Source organism: Ambystoma mexicanum, chromosome 6q (assembly GCF_040938575.1).
Source record: "Ambystoma mexicanum isolate Mex_15411 chromosome 6q, UKY_AmexF1_1, whole genome shotgun sequence".
NCBI lineage: Eukaryota > Metazoa > Chordata > Amphibia > Caudata > Ambystomatidae > Ambystoma > Ambystoma mexicanum.
The window spans coordinates 737,951,535-737,964,602 of record NC_090937.1 but is presented as its reverse complement, the minus strand read 5'-3'; positions in this window follow the sequence as shown (position 1 = coordinate 737,964,602).

Sequence of the window (13,068 nt, the reverse complement as noted above, 5' to 3'; positions counted from 1 at the left end):
GTATTTCTCCAGCCCTGAAATCTCTCCACTGGCTGCAAGGATCAAGTTCAAGAACCTTTGCATTGCCCACAAGGCTTTCTGGGGCCAGTGCCAACACTAAATCCAATGCTCTCTTCCAAAATACCTTCTTTCTCTAACCCTTCACTCAGCTACCTCCAACTCTCTAAGGCTTAGACATTTCTCCAGGCAGAGAGTAGGGGTAGACCTCTCTCCTCTGCTGGTGCCTCCAACTGGAATGGCCTCCCTGCCCCTCTCAAACTTGAGGCGGACAACCTGAAGTTTCGGAAGCAGCTAAAAGCTTTCCTCTTCTCTGCTGCTTTCGCTCTCTCTCCCCCCCTGCTGACCTACCTGACCTACCTGTCTGCTGTACTGACTGGCTGCTTGGCTACCCTCAGAGTCTCTCTGAGTCCAGGCTCTTTCTTGATTGGTCAGCCTTGCACTGCCTCCGGGCCTACCATGCACTTAGGGGCTGTAACTGTAACCCTGCAGTCCATTGTTCTCCTTGCACAACCAATAGCTGCTCTGCCCTGGCTGCACTTACTGAGAGCATTGCTGCCCTGTTTTCCCCTCCCCTCTCACTTGCACTTCCCTGCTCCCTTTTCCCTTGCACTTCTCGTTCTCACAATGACACAAGGCCTAGTGAGATCGTTTGTCTTGTCCTCCCTCTATCATCCCTCCCTTGTGTACACTTGTGTACAGGCGCATTATAAATGACTTGAATCACATCATATCATTTTATCACAGATGCCCAAAAAAATATACAATGCCGCAGTAAGAAATGGCTAGACTGGCAGCACCCAAATGCCAATCTAGCCAGGTAATTAAAGTTAGCAGGACTACTTTATCAGAAATGTCCAGTTAAAAGAAAGTCATACCAAACTGAGGAATGACTAGACTGGCTAAATCAAAATGCCTCTCTAGCCACTAATACCACATATCATGCCTGCTTAGCCTGGACATGGACAACCATTATGATTTATCACACAATCCTGCCCCCCCACACATCCACTCTCCCTCCCACCCACCACCCCAACCTCCACAATCAGCTCCTTGGCCCAGAATTACCTCTGCGTTCCTCTTCCTTGTCCCAGAGCGTTTGTATGAGGCTCCTTGCCTCATAGGTAAGTACTGGGATGAGGAACAGTGGGACTAGGAGTGATGAAGATTACAGCTAGCTAAATCAGGCATTACCTCCATGTACCTCTACCTCTTCCCAGTACTTTTGTATTAGGCAGAGTGCCTCAAACACACGTACTGCCTCGTATATAAGTACTGGGACGAGGAAGAATAGGGCTAGGAGTAAGCAAGGCATTAAACACAAGTAGTAGCGCAACACCATTGAGTTGACTGGGCTTCAGCACTACCCCCCCTGACATTTTGGGCTATATTGACTCAACTTGGCTAACCTTTAGAGCAGTTCCCCACCGAACAGGACACAGATTTTAAACAGCACCTGGTTTTTGCTGTTAACAAGAACCCAGCAATTACCAACGTAAAGCATTTCACTGTTAGTACCTGCATTCAAATGCCACATTGTTTAGGCGATTGAAATCGTGATGTGGGTTTAGTACTTGCATGCCAGGGGAGTGATTGGAAGGGTAGAGAGGGAACAGGAGACTTATAGGAGAGAGTTAACTGCTTGTAACATTGAATCTGCACTAGAATAGTCTCATTAAAATGCGTAAATAATTTGGATGCGCCCACACAAATAAGTTTCCCCCTCCCCACCGCATGTGAAGTTAGCGCCTCTCCCAACATTTGAAGGGTTAGCCCCCCGAAATGAAGGTTTTCTTGTGCCCCTGTACACAAGCACACACACCATTCACCTTATACACACCCAGTCATCCACACATTTAAGTGTGCACCCTTTCACCATACACTCACACAGGTAGCCACCTATACATTTATGTGTGCACCCTTTCACCATGCAGGCACACCCCCACAGCCACCCATACATTTAAGTGTGCACCCTTTCACCATACACACACAGGCAGCCGGCTATACATTTGAGTGTGCACCCTTTCACCATAGACTCATACACGCACACCTCATGGAGTTGAGGGGGGCCCTATTACTTAAAAAAGAAATTGGGGCTCATTACGGGTCCAGCGGTAACCGTGCCGGTGCTACCGGCGGGTTGCCGCCAGACACATAAAAAATTACTATGGCCTGACTTCCCGGTGCCACCGTGCTATTTCAAGTCCGGCGGCTGGGAAATCAGGTGCCGGTAATTTTGTTAAATCCCAGACTCCACGGGAATGGGGACACAGAAGCACCTGCACCATTGTTAACGGTGCCGGTGCTTCCGTGACAGGTCTGTCTACCGTGGCTGCTGTGCCTGGCAGGGTCAGACCTGTCGGGCACGGCAGCCCCACCAGGCAGACCTGTAATATGCCGGTCCGGAAACAACAGTGCCTGTAAGCTTACCAGCACCGTTGTTTCCGGACCGGCATGGTCAGAATGAGCCCCATTGTTTCTTTTTTAAGTCACTATAACTTCATTAAGAAATTATTTCAGTTAAGGACCGAACCATAATCAAAATAATTTCTTTATGATGGCTGAGTGGCTTCAAAAACAAACAATTTCTTTTTGAAGGCATAGGGTTCCCCACCCCATGACATGGAGGCCTCCAGCCTAGGGTCTTCCATGTCATGGGGTACGGGGGCCCTCAGACTTCAAAAAGAAAGTTTCTTTTTGTAGTCACTCTGCCTTCATAAAGAAATTATTTCTGGTACAGAAATGTTCTTTATGAATGCATAGTGAATTTCAAAAGAAACTTAATTTTTTTTAGAATTTTTTTATTTTATTTTTATTTTTTACTGGGGCCCCCTCCCAGCCATGTGCTGGTGGGGCCCCCCACACCGTGGGCCCCCCCGCACCGCGGGGGCTGCGGGGGCCCCTGTTACGCCAGTGCGCACAGAATATGACAATGCGGGTATGTACATTTGGGAGTCCAAGATTTCCCTAAACACTCAAAACACTGAATGTGGAGATTTAATGTGAGTGGGTGGAGTGACGCCCATGGGAGTGCTAGACCTTGCTGAAAGCGGATGTAACACAAGTGAGATGGGGAATGCCCAGGGGAGCACTATACTGCACAGAAAGTGGGCTTTTAACAAAGACAAACGGGAACGGAAAGGTAATCACACCAATAGGAGGAAATATGCAAGAGCATCATGTGTACCTTATAAGCTACAATCAAGAGGGTTAAACCTACAAAGTAAGGCGTGGCAATGGAAACAGAGTAAAAAGTAACAAGCGCCATACTGCAAATATTAGCGGCACAAATAGAACTGACAACGCAATACTGATGAGAGAAACTTTGGTGATCAGCATATATGCACATTCGATGTGTGAACCAGTGAGGTACTGCGAAACAGGATTGCCGGAAACTAATTGAAAAAAGAGGAGTAGCTGAAAGGACGATGGTCATCAGCATCCAATAAAAGAACAGAGATTGTGGAGATGCCCTCCATATGAGTGATAAGTATGGAAATATGCTTACGCTATGTACGTAGAGGATATGTGGGAATAGGATGCCAGTGTAGATGGCTCCGCATACTTAAACAAGTGGTTTTTTCCACTTTAGGTGAACCAAGAGGATTCGTTCTTCATTGAAAAAAGATTATCAGCCCATAGAAGAAATTCAGCATGACTAGAGACCTTGCTACCTACGTGGGTCAACTGTTAAATCGAAAGTGAGTATACAAATTATGCACCCAGAACAAATAATACATTTTTTTTGCGGTCAAGGTTAAGATACTTTGAGCTGGAACCAAAGGATATGACTAACACAGGTTTCTTTGGTCTACAGGCCAAAATACAAGAATATACTTAAACAAGAGAACCTGTGAAGGATTTAGTCCACAACATCTGCACCTCCTACTCCGACAGCTAAATGTGGAGGTGAGTGGGATGTGCGTAACTATTAGGAGAGTTACTGAGACACGATTACAGTGATTAAACAAATGAGGATGACAAGTACAAAACTGGATGACAATAGATTTTATTATTATGTATTTTTATAGATGGTGTCGCTCACCCCGGTCTATCAGAAGCAAGACATAATTGGTACTTCGCTTTTTGTCCTGATGAAGGTTGGAGCAACAAAGGGGCAAGATTGATAGTGCCTGTCGTAGACACCCGAAACATGTGTTGACCTGTAATGCTGTTTGTAAAATTGATACACAGATAAATACACCTGTATTCAAGAAAGGGTCAAAAACAATGTGTTAACCAAATATTGCAGATGCTGATATATGTGATGTTACCTTTGTGAGAAGCTAAGATAGATTTCGGATATGAGAGTGTGAGTATTAATGTGTAATGGGATACATGGTTGTTAGCCAGAAAATTATTGTATACATATATTAAGACTAAATATATTGTATTTTTGTATTTTGGAATAAAATAATATTTTTGGAACAAATAAGAGAGTAAAAGCAAATTGACATCCATTTTGTTAAATTTTCTGTATTTTTACCTGAAGGACCAGGGATTTTTTTCAGGTAACCCCTATGTTTTTTAATTGACCCTCCTATATACCGCGAAGTCTGAATATTTAAATTATGTTTTGGAATTTAATTTCAATTGCTTATATGGATCAGTTTGAAACACAATAATATCTTTGCATGGACTGTATGGAAACTAGGAATCTGAGAAATCAGACTTTTACTGGTTATGCAAGTAATGTAAAGATACTATCTATGGAAATTGTGTTCTAATAGTTGTTATCTAGAGAACAAATATCGTTAATAATTAAATTGACTATTGGCAAAAAATATCAAATATATTGTAATAAATAGGTAGATTTAAATTATGAAGGAATATGACATTTATAATGTTATTGTGAGTTTGTTTTTACTTGGATTTCTTCATGAATTGTGTATGGTTTCCTTGATTTTAAAACCTTAACACAAATAAAGGAAGGAAAGAGAATACAGATCACAAGGTTGTTTCAATATAATAATAATAATTTGGCATTTATATAGCTACGAACCCTCAGGTATCTGAGCCCTGCTTATTATTACCCACGGTGCGTGGTACTCATTTATCGACTTCGGAAGGAGGATTCGAACCTGCAGCAGACTCTGCACGATGTCAAAGCGAGCGCTTTACTCACTGTGCCACTTGACCAGCTTATATAAAACCATACCAAACAATACTTTGCAGTGTAGTATACCTGCATGAACGCTGAAGGCTTTGGAAAGCAGCAGACAAGTACCAAATCCAGAGGAACAATAAAAGTTTCAACGGATGCCTTGTTCACAGCATGCCACATCCCACCCATTGAGTATGAGGAAAAGGATGTCTATGCTCAAGCTGCAGTGTTCTACACATAATAAAGCACAGCTGGTTGCAAAGGCAAAATCAAATCTCCTCAAGAAGAACTTCAAGTTCAAGCTCTCATTTGCGTGAAACCATTTCTAGACTGTTCCTAGCCCTGCCGTTCAAGTTCAGGTTTCCTCAACCATATTTCTCAGCAGTGAAGGATTCCCCAGTTATATGTCCCTAGTGTCTGCTTCCATATGACTCACAATCACCCTGCCAGTAATAATTGCACCATGCCTTGGTGTTACACATATATCTTGTTGTATGCCCATCAAATTCATTCTTCTTAAAATGTCTTTAAAAATAGTGTCTCCTGACCCCCATGAAAAATCTACACTACTCTGCATTTCACTGTCTCCCTTGTCGTTGCTATCACACAGCCCCCTTTCCCACAATTCTCTAAACAATATAGATTGATAAGCAATGCCAGATACAATTCTCCTTCAAATATATATCTACACAATGTTCAATTCCATAGCTTATTTCAATAAGTTTACATTTCGCCATTATGAAACGTGTTTAAACGAGTCTATCCCTCCTCAAGCCATATCTCCCTCAACAATATAAAATCATGAGGCCCACTTTGGAAAATGACATTCTTACAAGTGATGGGATGCGCTAGTATATCCACTTTAACTGCTTAAAATTCTCAAATGTATTTGAACATGTGCATAATGGATGTGCACATTGAAATGTCCTTTTTCCACTCGTGTGCAATCCTGCAAAGCAGGGGCTGAAAGGGGGCATGTCTATACATTGCAAAGAGCATCTCAAATTCGGAAATGGGATGCCATTCACAATGTGCAGAAAACAAATACATTCTCCTGTGCCTCTTTGTAACAGGACCGGTGGGATGTGCAATGCAGGGGAGGATCATTTCGGACCCCTTTCATGCACTTTTCTTAACTGAAACAACAGTGCTATGACACGCTGCTGTCCCACTTGAGTTTCTATTCATCAAACATAGATATAAGTGTTTCATTTCTTTTTGCTTCATTTCACATGGTAAGACTCTGGAATGTGATCCCAGCACCCATGTGATTGCTTGGAGCCAATGATACGTGGGCGTCAGCAGCATGCACCCAATCCTAATATATGCAAGGAGGCTGGGAGGCAGATTATTAAAGATAGTGCTCAGCCCTTCAGAAATGAACAGGTCATCTTTGTGAATAACAATACCTTGAAATTACACAAATACAAATGTATATATTCTATTCTTTTTAGAGATGCAACTATTTATCAGGTTTGTCCCATTTATATCTCCAGTGTTCTCTTTAGACCTTTACACTTCAAAAATGCGGTCAATCCCTTCATTAGTAACAGCATCACTATCCCCCTCTAGGGCCAAGATGGGTTAACACTGCAGCCCTTACACAGTAGAAAAATGAAGGTCTACCTCCAGTCCCCGTTTTTAGCCATATTCTCTCATTGCCACACACAATTACTGTCCTTCCTCTCTCCACATTATGGGCCTAATATTGAACAACCTGCAGTATTTGTAGGTACGAGTATGACCGATATAGTGTATACTAGTCCCCAATCCTACCTATGATTTGTGATCAGTATCTGCTCATGCGAGAGGCAAGCCAGGCATTTAGCTGATGCAGGTCGTGAAAGGGAACCTGGGGCCCATGTTCAATTGTTTGTCAATCTATCCATGCAGTGAATTTAGAAAAAGCTCTTAAGAAGGTAGGCAAATGGCGCAAACCTGTACAGGGGGATGCCATGCAAAACATGACAGCCATTATTGCCTTATTTATTTCCACAGATGGTACCCTGCCCCAGCTGCCACAGGAATTCCAGGCACATGTTCTTTAATGTCTATGGGGAAAGAAACATGTTACTGGTTTACATTTGTGCTGATGTAGGAGAAGTCAATCCTTCCTAAGAGTTGAACCGCACAATCGCATGAGTGACAAAGGATTTAAACCTATGAATTGGGGTCTTTCCCCCTTCAAGCAACAAAGCAAATATGGATTATTATTTAAGTGTTTTTTTTCTCATGGAATAGGTGGAAATGTCATTGTTTTAGTCATTTATGATTACAGTGAGTGTTCACCAAACTAGATGTTGTAATTTTTGGGTGGAATCTGTTGAATGCTTGAGGAAAAATTAAAATACACATTGAAATGTCCTTTTTCCACAAGTTATTACCATGATCACACATCGGAACCAGAGGTGAAACTGATTATACTAGCTCAACAAATAATTGGGCCACCTGTAAATACAATTTAGAACAGATTAGGAAAGGTGTGTCACAGAACGCCAACCAAGAATGGATAGCTCAAGAGAAAACTAGTTTTGTTGAATCTACTTTACTGTATTAAGGGTGTCAACTGTACTTACAAACATACACACAACAAAGCCGCCAAAGCAGTAGCACATCATTGTTGATGGCCGAACATGGCCTGGAAGGTAAGACAATATGTACGGACTTGTGAAACATGTTCACAAAAGAAGAGGGATTACAACACGCTGCTAGGGCAACTACAACACTTACCAATAACAGACACTTCCTAGGAAAACCTGTGTAGGAATTATGTTACTACAATGGTAGGTTATGTTTTAGTATGTTAATGTTTTGACAGCATTCTGGTAGCCTTCGATTATTTGGCTAAGTTAGCACAGCTCATCCCATTTCAAAGCATCCCAACTTCAGAAGAAATAGCAATTGTTTCTGCAAAACATTGTTAGGTTACATGGTGTACCTACAGCTATTGCTTCTCCTAGCACCACACTTCACTTCCATATTCTGTAGAACATTCTGGAGATATTGAGGATCACCTGGAAATTCTCCACTACACTCTATCCCCAAATAGATGGACAAGCAGAGAGGCGATGCATGTTAACAGAAACAGCAACCGAGTTCTGCTGAAACAATGCTGAAGATATCTTAATAGAATGCCACCTTACTATGATAAATACAACTACCACCATAGCAGCAAATCCTAGAAGTTACTAGCTATGCCTTTGGTTCCTAGTAAAGCAAACCAAAAAAAGCAGATAAAATATTACAGAATACTTGTCAGAATTGGAATTAAGGCAAGGTAAATGTATAAACAGCATAACATGTAAGTGGGGGTCATTACAAGTTTGCCGGTCCGGGAACTACGGTACCGGTAAGCTTGCCGGTACCATAGTTCACAGACTGGCAAGCTACGAGTTCTGCTCATGGGTGACATTACGGCCGCAAGGTCTGTCCTGGCTGCCGCACCAGCACCCGTGAGCAGACCTGCCCGGTAGCGCCGGCACCATTATTAACGGTGCCGGCGCTACCGGCCTCCCCATACCCATTGAGCCCTATGGGGCTTAAATGGGAATGGGGAGTAATAAATACTGGCACAGGGAAATGGGCAATTACCGGGTCCAGCAGGGCCAGAATGCCCCGGTAATTGCTCATTGCTCGGTGCCAGTAAAGAAACGACTCCGGCCAGTAATTACCGACACGGATACCACCATAGTCGTAATGAGGCCCAATGTATTTTAAGTGTTGTTCAGCCACCCAGCCTATTGCAATCAGAAACAAGGTATTTGAGCTGCCATCTTACATAAGGGATTCTATGCATGTCTTACCATGATTGGAACATATATATCTGCCGCACATACTATACATTTGTCACATTAGATGTCAAAGCGCTGTATACATCCATCAAACCAGCCTGGCACTAGAAGCCCTTGACTTTATCTATGCTGGAACACGAGCGACCGTCCCTGTATATATTGAAATGATTAAAGAAATATTACACCCAACACACTGATCTCAATAGGGGAGCAATAAGGGGTTTCAGCTGAAAATGATTAACTGGTATGCATTGTACATAAGAAATTTGCACTTCTAATATACATTTGTTTACTTGTATTGTTTACTATTATATTGTGTGGGTAGGGAATATGATAATGCACTTTAAGAACTAGAAGTTAAGTATATACTATTGTTCATAATTTTCCCTACAGACTGCATGTTCATTACTATTAGTGATATTATTATGTACTTGCACCTTAAATACTAATCTGTGGAGGGATGTCCTATTTTGCTATTCCATGATTTTTATGACTTGTAAATGAATTTTAGTTAATGTAGTTATTGCAGACAGGCAAGGAAGAACTGCGCCTATTTTCTTTTTACTTTCTCGCTGTGTTTTTTTTCGACTAACCACTGTATCACATGTACAAGTGTATGATTTTAATTCATTTCAATTATTTTATAACTATTGTTTATAAAGGTACTTTTATGGCCAAGGGACAAAATAAAGTTATTACTGACTGATAAGAATGTGTTGATATTGAATGACATCTATAATCACAAACCCAAAGAGAAGCAATGGGGGTCAAATATGCCCTTACTTTAGCTAATCTCTTTATAGGAGATTATGAAAAAACGCACACTTTGGCTGATAATCAATACACAACAAACATAGGGCCTCATTACAAGTTTGGCGGCGTGGGAAAAAGGTGGAGGTATTTCCATTACCTCATTTTGTCCCGCACCACCAAACTATAAATTTGGCAGAATTACTAGCGGCGTAATTCTGCCAATGGCAATTCCGCCAAAAATCCCCAATGGAGTCATATGAACTCCATAAATGTAGATGGACACCACCTACCACCACTTCCAATTCTGTCGTAAAGTCACGAGACCAAGTGGTGTTAAGGATAATTCTGGTGGATTTATCGCCAGAATACCACCAGATTCGTAATGAGACCCATAATCTCAAAGCATCGATACATTGATGATATCCTTATGATTTGGAATGGAGAAGGTGAACACTCGTAGATTATGTATCATACCTCAACTGTAATAACATTGGCATACAATTAACCAGCACATGTGATAGCAAGTAAATAGATGTTCTAGATTTACACATTTTTGCTGAAGGAGAACAGTTACACATTAGAAGCTTTAGAAACTCTACTGAAGTTAACTTAGAGTGTCATTAATAATGTGCCATATGATTAACGAAGCAGAACAGAAACAAGCGTAATGAATAGGAAGGACCAAGTGATCCCACAGGACAAAAAAGGGATGGATGAGATAAGACACATCACTAGATATAATATAAATAGCCAAGTCCCACACACAATATTCAATAAACAATCGCATATTCTATCAATGGGCAGAGATTTAAAAGAGCACATTGACAGAGTAACAGGCATGGTTTACAGTAGGGCACCCACACTTCAGTCTGTAATATACCCCTTCCTTTATGGACAACAAGAACGCAGACCATATGGTGTGGTGGCAGAATATAAACGCAAAGGGGTTTGTCAAATGTGGAAGTTGCTCGATGTGTCTGTCATTATGCCATGAATGCTAAAAACGCTGTCCAACAAGGATTTTATGAGGTTTGAAATAAATTAATTAATTGTTGCACCAAATATGTTGTTTATGCAATTATTTCTGTGTGTGAGAAGCTTTACATAGACGGCACCATCTGGGAACTGCGTACCAGGATAAGAGAGCATATAAATATGGTTGGAATTCAGGACCCAAAGTTACCACTGGCACTACACTGGCAAAGATTTCACCATCAAGATAATAAAAAGGACATTAAATTAATTGTCCCGAAAACAGTCAAATGAGGCAAAAAAGGAGTAGATAGACAGCTGAAATAAAAACAAGCAGACACAAGACGTGTATGCAAATTCTGCACTGCGTATGAGGGACTGAACGCAGCATATGAGAAGATTTTTCTTTTTTTAACCATCCAATGATAACTTTTCCAACTCATCTGCTAAATGGCTTTCATGATTCTGTTCTTAAATAACATTTTGCATACATGTATATCCAATTATTTTTACTGGTTGCCTAGTCAACTACAGTTGGTGCAAACCAAATTTTTCACAAAATAAATATATATGCCCCTTGGTTGCATATATCAGCATTTTAGGTTTTCAGGCACATCCATGTGAACACTAAACAGTGCAACATGGTAGGTATTATATTAAACACGTCACCCGTTAATAAGTTCTTTCCCAAACCGATGCATTATAGTTTCGGGCTATACTATCCACTTGTAGCCAATCTAATTTATACCAGGAACCATTTCTTTTAGTTTAATGATTTTTATGTATTCATTAAGCAAAAGATAAACAAATGAAGATTACAATGACTCTGAAGAAGATTGATTCAATAACTATGAAATACATAGGGCAATAATATATACAGAACATTAAAAGTAGTAAAATAAATACAATCAAATCCATATAGGCACAGGTAGGTAGTCAGTGAAGGTCACTTATACATTTCTGTTTCATGTGTACAAAATCATGGGACATACTGGGGACATATACATGAGACCACAGGACACACCAGGGAAGAGACAAGAAGAAAGGGGGTAGAGAGGTGCACAGTAAATGGTATAAATTCATCAATTTGCAAATACAGAGAATGAAATGTGACAAGAAATGCAAGTTGATAATATAATGAAACATTCTCTATGAACCATGAGCCGTCATATTGTGATAATCTAAGTAGTTAATGAAAGGGGCCCATTTCCGGTTACAATTAGGCAATTTATCCAAGTAAGAAGCCATGTAAAGTTCCAGTATGTGTATATGACAGACGTTGTTCCACCAATTTTTGCAGGAGATATTTTGAAATTGTTTCCAATTAGTGGTAACGAGTTTGATGACGATGGCAATAAGAAGATCGTATAAAGTGGAGGATGGGAGAGATATCATTCCTTTAACTGCAATGCTGCCAAGAAAAGCATTAGTAAATGAAAGTGGAATATGAAATTTTAAAATGGTCATCATGTACCTCCACATATCCTGCCACAACCTAAAACATAGGGACAGTCAAAAAATATATGCTTGTATGAACCCGGGGAATTTCCACATGACCAACAATTTCCATTATCATGGACTTTAGATTTTGTAAGTTTGAGGGGGGTAATGAAGGCTCTATGCATGACGAATAGAAGGTTTTGAGTGATATTGGCCAAAGTGGAAACTTTCCCAATTCTAGACCATAACAGAGACCATGTATCGTTATCAAAAGTGGTGTAACAATCTTTTTCCCAATGAGTTTGGACCATCCATTTCAACCTAGATGATTCTGCAGTATTCAACAATTTATGATGTTTGCCAGCTTTGAAATCAGGAGTGGTGGAGAACAACTGTAACTTTATGGTATCAGGTAATAAAACAGTGTTATTATGAGCTTGAAGACCGTCAAGGAATGCATTAACCAATTTATTGCAGACGGTCAGATACGACATGGGCAAAGAGAAGGATTTCATAAGATATTGAAATGATGTTATAGTATGATTTTGGTTAATTTGGTCTATATATCGGATACCTTTGGTAAGCCAGATCTTGCGAAAAAAGATTCTGTTATTGATAGTGACTGATTTATTATACCACAGATAGGGAGATAGCTCTTGACAGGGGGATTTGATTGATGGAAAGAGGAAAACCCTTAAGATGCTTCAATGGAGTCAGAAAGTATAGATGGTATATCAAAATAATGTCTACAATATTGTGAGGATGAGCCATTTGTTTTTCAAGTGTACACCAGCATGGGAGGTCATTGGAGCCTAACAAGGAGTGCCAGAAGCTAGTCTGGTTAAGCAGGAAGGCCTGGTGAAACAGACTCCTCCTTGTTCAAAGGGGGTTTTGAGTTTGCTAAGAGCAATTCTTTTAGATTTTTCCTTTCCCCAATGAAAATTGAGTAGAATGGAATTAATGGATTTGAAAAAAGTAGTAGGAAAACGGACAGGAAGCGTCTGTAGCATG